The 8,898-nt window shown below is 39.9% G+C and overlaps 1 long non-coding RNA gene across 1 annotated transcript; it reads left to right on the forward strand.

Annotated features, from left to right (window-relative positions):
- The first annotated feature begins 115 nt into the window (after positions 1-115).
- Positions 116-3,155, forward strand: LOC117209237. The gene is made up of 2 exons (XR_004487882.1): positions 116-356; positions 663-3,155. It is a non-coding gene; the product is annotated as an uncharacterized LOC117209237 (long non-coding RNA).
- The last annotated feature ends 5,743 nt before the right edge of the window (positions 3,156-8,898 follow it).

Below are 8,898 nucleotides of genomic sequence, written 5' to 3' on the forward strand. Positions count from 1 at the left end.
GGCGTAATGACAATTTTGGATCCGTGGCGTGAGCGACGAGATTTATAGAATGATTCATATACCCTTGATTTTTACTAAAAGTCATTTCTTCATCAAAATGTATGTGCCTTTTATCAATTAGAGACAAAACATTAAAAATTTCTCATTGTTATCTTGTCTAAATTTTCAGAGTTCGTTGTCCTTTACTAGAGACATTTCAATTTCGCGCCAATTACTTTGCAAGAAACGCGCCACGCCGCCTCAGCCAATCAGAAAGCAGCTAGGCAACTTTAGGCGGGATGACAAATTACTGTAGTGTCAAAAAGCGTGATGTCAAGACGTATTACCTGTTTGAACAGCAAGATTTCAACTACAAAGTGCTCTCTTTTTTTACGTTTATTTAGTCATTTACGTTTATTTAATTTACGTTTATTTATTTATTTAAGTTACGTAATTTACGTTTATTTAATCATCTGTTAGACGAATTTATAACGAAATTAAACAGTGTCTCGAACTTTTCGTAATCGGTGTTCATTAGCCTCTTATTTCACTGTTAGACCATCACCAATACCTTGTATTGCAATATTTTGAGACAAAATTTGAGTTTGATTGTTTCTTCATTGTAATATAATCGGTTTTAGGTTTATTAACGTTTATTTTGAATCTTTGGTTTTCTTCTGCAGATTATTGATTGATTGCGGATATTACTTCAAACAATGGAGATATATGGACGTTATGGCAATTAATAATAGTCTAGTGGAAAGTTTTTCATGCAGATTTGATGATGTCTGATTTTTTATAATTGAAGCAGATGTACATACGTAAGTAAAATTGCTATTTCGTCTTTTCTATTATTTACTTAATGTGCCATGGATAATAAGCATTCAATACATAATTGACATACACATATTATTTAATAGTAAATCCTCCTTTCGCCATCTAGATCCCTCTAGGATTAGCTGTTTCAGAATTCGTCACTATCTGACTCTCGACATACTGTTTTCTCTTCAAGCGTGTATCTAGCCACTCTTTTAATCGTGTTACTCACTAAATATTCCTTTCTAAATTTCGTTCACTCTGGACTACAATAGTATTAGGTTAGTATTACCCGACATGGTGGAGATCGTATCGAATTAAATCAGTTGTGCGATATGTGTGAGTGGAAAGAAAGGTAACGCAGTCGTTGAAGAGAGTTCGAGTAATCAGAGAATATAGATATCATTCTTGGTCTATCGTAATACCGAGCTTATCGGTATAGCTAGCTGCAGTACTTTCTAGATCCGTACTTTCTGTGTAAGAGCATTTTGCGATAGGACAAAGTACTCCTAGCAAAGATCAATGACTAGAACTTTTGGAAATAGAGATCGATAGAAGTTTTCTACCGATAAGAGCAACGTCTACCATCATAAACCATAGACGAGATGTCTGTGCACAAAGGATGATATCTCTAAAGCGTATTTATTAGCGACGACGTATTTTTAAAGATAACCAGAACAAGTTAGTCCGATGCTATTCAGGACAATTTATGACAAGTAGTTGGACTGCGTGTAACCAATGTAAGTGCGAGTAAAGATGTGTAGATGCTCAACAATAGCTATTGTAAAAACTAAACTTTGCGTCTTTGCTGTCTTGCTGCCTATATAACTTAAAACTGTAGCGGGGTTTTTAACAAACACAGTTTAAATTCGAAAAGGCTAACTCGGATAAAGTTTACGGAGATATGGATGATTCGATGGTTAAAAGTTTAGGAAAGTATCGGTGGCTTAAACAGAAATATTGTTTGGTCAACCGCTGAAGTTGTCTGAAAAAGGTGGAACTACGTTCGTTAGGATTGCGAGAAACAGCACGGACTTTACCTGGAACTTGGAAGTTGCATATATGTTAGAATGATTCAGGCAAGCAATATTTTGTACTCTAACATGAAAAATATTTAATATATTTATACGTTATATGGTTATTTTTAAAACTTAAAAATTTGCCAGCCGTCGAGTAATTAAAGGAAACGAAGTAGGGAAGACTGAACAAAATGTAGTTGGATTCTTGATGAAGGATGGGTAACTTTTAATCAGAACGAAGCTGGATTAAGCAGATAACTCGCTTAGCTGATCTATTAGAGGACAAAGTGATTAAGCGGAGTTTTACGATCTGAGCGAAGTTGAGATCGTGAAAAAAGTATCATTCGTCGCTTGGCACATAAAGTGCAGAAGCGTAAAATTTGCTTAGTTATCTGGCCAGCCATAAAGTTGTAAAGTTGCGGTCTATAGCGACCTTTATCTTGGTTCGGCCTGATTCGCCGTCATTCCAGCCTCGATAAAAAAGACTGACGGCCGAATGCAACTTTCACCCCTTTATCCTGGCTCGTGGTTCACCCGGATGATCCAGTCGTTTCTGCTCGACTTCTAGTTAGCGAGGAAAGTTTACGCTGTTGGTCGGGAGTTTGCATGGAAATTACATTTTGCTTGCTGAGAATCGAGCTAAATGAAATTTGATCGCGAACAGGATAGCCAACGGGGTTAACTACGCGTCCTGCGTGTTGAATATGGAAACGACGACATGATTTATACGGAAGATACGTCGACGTTACTTTTCCAGTCTCTTCAACTGTTCTTTCGAGGTAATCGAGTACATAACTAGATCTTGATAACCGTTGAACGAACAATATTGTAAAGAAGGAAGTTCAACAGCGATCACTGTATATGTAGAAATGCACTGCGACTGTCTTGGGCGAGACAACTTGATGTCCGATATATAGACGGTCACGGCAGTTCGTTTATTTTGGCTCGGTATGGAATTCGTGAAATATATAGAACGTATTTGCATTGTAAGAGCGCGTTATTTTTGTTCGCTGACCGATGTGAAATGAGTGTATGATAGGAAAAGGTATAGAGAGACGATGTCCAACTACGGTGGCTCGCAAAAGTATTTCATACTTATAGAAACTTTTTGTAGATATATTAATCATATACACTGCAGAAAACATTTTGAAACAGCAGCGTAACGAGGCTCCACCACTATGATTAAATTGGTAAAATTCGAAACCAGTCTGAAAATTTATATACGCAAAAGTATTCGAACATTCATAGAAATCTCTCACGAATGTATTAAGTGTGTCTTTGGATCGAATTTCTTTTTAGTTATGTTGTATCAAAGTACACCGCTTTAACCATTAAATAACATAAAAATCAGAAAATCAACAAAACCGTACATATTTTTCCCCTGTGATATTCAAACGTATATTTTCGGTAAGTTTCATTGAAATTTCAAACAGTATCATGCGACACGTATAATGCATTCATAAAAATGATTTATGGTAAGTGTTCAAATACTTCCGTGTGTCGCAGTAATTCCACGCAGCTTTAATATTTAGTCTGCAATATCATTGCACTCGTCAGGTCACTCGATTCATTTATGTAATGACCCCCAATCAAGGGTCAATCGATTGATTTATATAAGGTTTGGTTTACTAATGACTAGTGGCAACCTGATGGATACCTCGTATCTCTGTTCAACTAGAGATTTGGTTTACGCAAGGGATAAGTCGTGGTAGGGGAAAGAGCTGTTGGTAGGAGCTCGCCGTAAAATCAGAGGGGATGGGTTAAAGCCAGGGAAGGGTATCTTGCGGAAATTCGATGCTAATGAAGGAAATTGCGTAGATGCCAAACCAGTATCTCTCGTCCTTCTCGTCGTCTAGCACCCTCCTACAAAGTGGTAGTAACGAATTTCTGTCCTGTCTCGTGCCTACGACTCGTGTCTTCGAGCTCGCTAATTTTCTATTTACTAACTTGCTATGTACTAAATGTTATTTCCCCTCATATAATTTCCCAGACTTGTTCGTATATTTTCTTGGAACGGTATAACGTCTATGTAACAACGTAACGTCTAAATAACTGTTAGTATAACGCTTGGTAGTTGTGACAAAATTTGCTACAAACCAGGTGAATTATTATTAACATAGTAGACGCTACGAAGCTTTCGCGTTTATATTATACTTTGCAGCTAGATTTATATTTCTTTTTTAAAATATATTCCATGATAAACTACTGGTAGATTAGAGGGAAGAAAAGGCCTGAAAGTATTATCGATTATTTATGGTGTACTATACACAGCAATGTTTTATGGGATAATCGAAGAACATCGGGAAAAATTCAGGATAGGAGGATTATCACCCAATAGAATTGAGAGAGGAGGGCTTGCTTCGGTCCCTTTCATGTTATCTCTATCTCGTCAGAGATGTCTCTCTTATTTAAATGAGTTGCCAATGCGAGCAGGAATAGGGCGGTACGTCTTGCAAGGGCTGTGGCTCTGTCATGTCGATTCTCTAGGGTAGAACAGAAGGAGGGAAAACGGCCGGGAACATCTTTCTAAGAACGTAATCGACGAATTATTTACGTTTCCCAACCGTTTTTACTGCTTCGATGCCCATGTACGATGCTTTTGCTTTATAGATGTCGATGAAAATTTTAACCCTTGTCTTTTATATCTCATCTCTCCTCCAACATTTTATGTCCCAATCTGGCTTTAGTTTCAATCCAGAAACAACTTTTAATGTTCCACGGTAACGTGATTTCCTTTAATGACAGAGCTTTTACCCCTTTCAAGTCTGACCTTCTTTCGCCTCGCGTTGAAAATATATTTCTCGTCCACTGTGTCGTCCATATTAATAATAAAAACACAGTTTCCCTAACGTTTTTACGAAGAAAACACAATATATTAAAACTTTCTTATTTTTATTTATCTTTTATCGTCACATCCCTTGGTAAGGTATCAGTGACTGTAGTTACATGTATCCTGCAAATATATATAAATGTTAACGTTTACACGTTTAGTTTGGTACAGTTGTCTCAATTAGTTAGTTAGCGTTATTATTTAACAAGTAATTAGCTATCCAGCTAATTGCCACGGTCTGTACGATTCCACACACGATGCAAAAGTTCTATTTCCTTTAAGAAACTTAGAGTCTTTCACATTGTGTTCTGTTAGAAGAATGCACGGAAGTTTAAGGCTGTTTTACCAAAGACAGACGCGTTTATCGTTAAATTAATTAGCAATTCATTTACGATATTCGTAATATCATAAAGATGAGCAGAATTTCTCTTTCGATGTAAAATGCCAGCCATCTTCCGCGTACACAAAAATGGAAAATAACGCGTCAAATGTACCATGAGAGTTAATAACGTGGAATTTACACGTTTTAAAATTCAATTCCGTGCTATCGAGTGTCTGGCAGCGTTTGGAATGTTTGCCGCGAGCCCACCGAAAGTACACACAGGGAACAAGTTGACGATAAGAGCGAAACTCGGTCATGCTTCGGCTTATTCTTAGCCGTTGCGCTCGCGGACAATTTCCTACGATGATATTTCTCGAGACAGGAAGCGGTCGGAAATGAAAGTGTCCGCGTTGGGAATATTTAAAGCGCGTTCGTTTACGCGTGTGCCGGAAAATCAGCGAGGGTGACTCGCCACCGGACGAACCAGATTCTTTCCTCGGGGTTTCGTTAAAATTTGACAGGAAACAGCCGAATCTACCGTAAGTTTTAATTAATCGCGCTAGACGACGTAGTTTCCATGGCGAACGCCACCAGCCCATTGTAATTTACATCGTTCATTGTAATTTACATTGCTCGTTCCGAGATCCCGTTTTGGCTTGCTCACCTTTCGCTATATCGTATCCTGGCAACGGTTCCCCTCGTTTCTTTCCGCGGTTGCGTGAAACTGCATTCGACTACGAGGAAAAGTTGTTTCTGCCGAGTTTCTTCTCTTGTCTGGCCTTCCTGGGACATCGTAAGTCCTTTTACTCGTCGCTGTAATCCATTGATTCTCGTCATGGTCGCTATCTTCAACTCGCTTCGCAAGTTCGAGGTCGTTCGACCAACGTTTTATTTTATTCGAGATGATGCGTTCATTAAATCCGTTCGATAAACGTCTGCTTCCATTCTTCTTCGTTATTGTGGTTCTACAGATATAACGTTAACAACATATCGGATAACGCTGCGGTAGATACAAGGGAAAGTCTGAACTACGTGTATCCGTTGCAATTACTGTAATGGAAGTTTGTTAAGCGCGTGAGCGGGTTGCATGTATTATCCACAGATGAAGAATGGTTGGTTCGTAATCGCTAGATTGGCCAGGTTTATGCAAATTCGTATCTTTAGCGAGATAAAGCAGCGGAATTTAAACAGGGATTTCTGCCGCTCGATAAATATTTTAGCGAATATTTTCCTTTGAACATTTACACGGATATCATCGAATCTCTGGGCGAAGAACGCAACGCTTCAATCACACTCTTTTCGGTTACCTCGTAGAGAGATTGTTTCACAGATTGAGAGGTAGAGGTCTAGTGATCGAACGGGCTATGGCCTGAATAGTGTTCGATACTTCTCATTTCGAGAGGCAATCGGCTATTTGCATCTTTATGGCATGTTATGGCCCACAGCCGCCTGTCCGTAAACGTGTGTACGCGCCATTCGCTCGTTCGAGGCGTGTTATTCGTGGGTTAAGCGTGCACGCCGATGAAACGCAGCCGAGTCACGCAGAATAACCCGTAGTCCGGATTCCACGAGTGGTTACATAACGCGCTTTTGCCGGCTGCGAAAGGGAAAAAAGAAAGGAAAAAGAGAACGGCTAACGTTCCAGCCTCTCGGCTCGTTGCTTTTTCCCCTTTTTCTTTCTCGTCTTTTTTTGTCTTTCGTTACTGCTGTTTTCTCGTTCGATGGTATTTTCCAGCCATTCGATCCGTTGTACGCGTGTGTGTGTGTGTGTGTGTATGGGCGCGTGCGTGTGCGTGTATCCGGACAGAGAGAAAAGGGGAGAAAGGGAAAAAGAGAAAAATAATTTCGATTTCATTTCCGGCCATGCTTTCCCTTTCTCTCTCATTCCGCGTGTCATCGTTCGTTGTTCGCTTTCGTTCTCGTTTCCTTCTTTCATCTCCCATCCTCCAACTCGTTGGATCACGTTGATTAAGAGGCTGCTGAAGGGTTATCGAGACTAAAGGGTGGCGCGTCTCGACGATGTTCACGGAGAGGATCTATTATAATCAAAGATAGTAGAAACACTGCCGAGAATAACACTGTAACGGTCAATTGGTCTTCAATTGATTCGATGAATTAATAAAACTCGATTAGCGTCGCGTTTGCGTAATCTTTTAAGTACCTTGTTTAAGTAGCTTTACATATATGATGCAACAGTGCGAGACACGAAGACCTGACAGCAGTTAGAAACACGTGAAAGCTATGTGTTACCCGTGATTTCATTTCGTCGTAATGAATTTTAATAAGCTGAATTTCGTGCGGTCGAAAGATATGTACAAGCTGATACCTTGCGAAAAAGTAACAAAATGGACAGGAAATAACATCTTTTCGTTCGTTTAGTTTTCGAGAAAATCGAGTTTGAAAATGTATCGAGTATACTCGAACGTATAATAGTTAATTCTGAATTGGACATAGCAAGCTAATCGAAAGGAGATTATTCTACGTGTGGAAATAAGTCGAAAATGTAGAATAAAATGTATTATTGAAGTTTGATTATGAAAGAACGAATTCCTTCGTCTTTTGCACGACTACTACCCATTTATTGCACTAAATCAACGCTATGAACCGATCTAGAAAAAAATTTAGCTCGGTCCATTTCTGCTCTTACTGCCTCAAAGATATTTATATTTGACTGTGCTGACATTTGGTTTAATCGGTTCCAGCTTTCAACGATTAATAAAGCTCGAGAAAACAAAGTAATCACGAGTTCGACTAGGTGTTGAAGCTTTTTAGTCGAAGAGTAAAGGTAGGAAGATGCTGACACGACAATAAACCCTGTCTAGCAGGAAGATGGAAAAAGAAAGAGAAAGATCAGAGAGAAGTTGGTCTGATATTCAGCTTTTCGCTGATCGGGCCGCATTAATGCACCGACTGCGCTAGACAGACTACATACAGGCTTCGCTGCATCCCAGAGGGTCTATCACACTTTCGATTTCCTCTTCCGGCCGACGCTATGCACGGCACACGACAAAGCCAGCCTTTGTCGTTTACTCATCCGCAGTACCTGCCGATTCAACGAATTTCCGTCGATTCTGCGCCTCGACATATTGATCACTGCCACGACTGTGAAACACACAACCGTGAATTCGTTTCTCTATCTTACACGCGTCAATTTCATCATCCAACCTTCTGTTCTTTCGTTTAATTCCCGTATGACGTGTCTAAGAACGTTAGGTTGGCGAATAAGCTTCTGCTGGTTAAAAACGTAAAACAAAGTGAAAGGTTAGCGTTTAGGTAACGACGTCAAATTTAACTTGTCTCCTAACATATTTCACTCGTCCGGAAAAATGACCAAATAATTGGAAACGGTATAGTAACTAGCGGCGTAGACGGTTTGAAACATCGTAGAAAGTTTGAAAGCCGCAAAGTCAGGCTGAATGTCGGGTCTGTCGGTGCGGTGATAAAAGTTACACCGGTACAGGGTCGATTCAATTACCCTAACGAATCCATTAATTAAAAGTTAAATCGAGTGTATTTTCGTCCGTGTACGTGCGACCGCGTTTCGGTTCATTATTCACGAGGGCCGATATTACTTTCAACCGGGCTGTCAAATTAATCCCTGCTTGTCACCGAGAAGCTTTGGCTCGACTGGTAACAGGATGGCTGGAAGTCGAAGCGATTTCCTTTGCGATTGTCACCTCCGTTCGCGCGATATTCAATATGCGCGGGTATATTGCGTGTTTGCGAAATACCTTGCAACTGTTTACGGCTCTTCGAGTATCTTATGAATTTCCTATAAGGACGACGTATTACGGCGGAACGCGACACACACGTGCGTTTATGTACACGCGAGCGGCTGAAATATCTATCGGAATATTTCTACGTAGGGGGTAGACGGTTACGTCGATTGGAAAGTTTACCGAGGACGATGGTAAAATGACGAGGTTGGAACG

The sequence above is a fragment of the Bombus bifarius genome, unplaced genomic scaffold (assembly GCF_011952205.1).
Source record: "Bombus bifarius isolate JDL3187 unplaced genomic scaffold, Bbif_JDL3187 scf7180000007968, whole genome shotgun sequence".
NCBI lineage: Eukaryota > Metazoa > Arthropoda > Insecta > Hymenoptera > Apidae > Bombus > Bombus bifarius.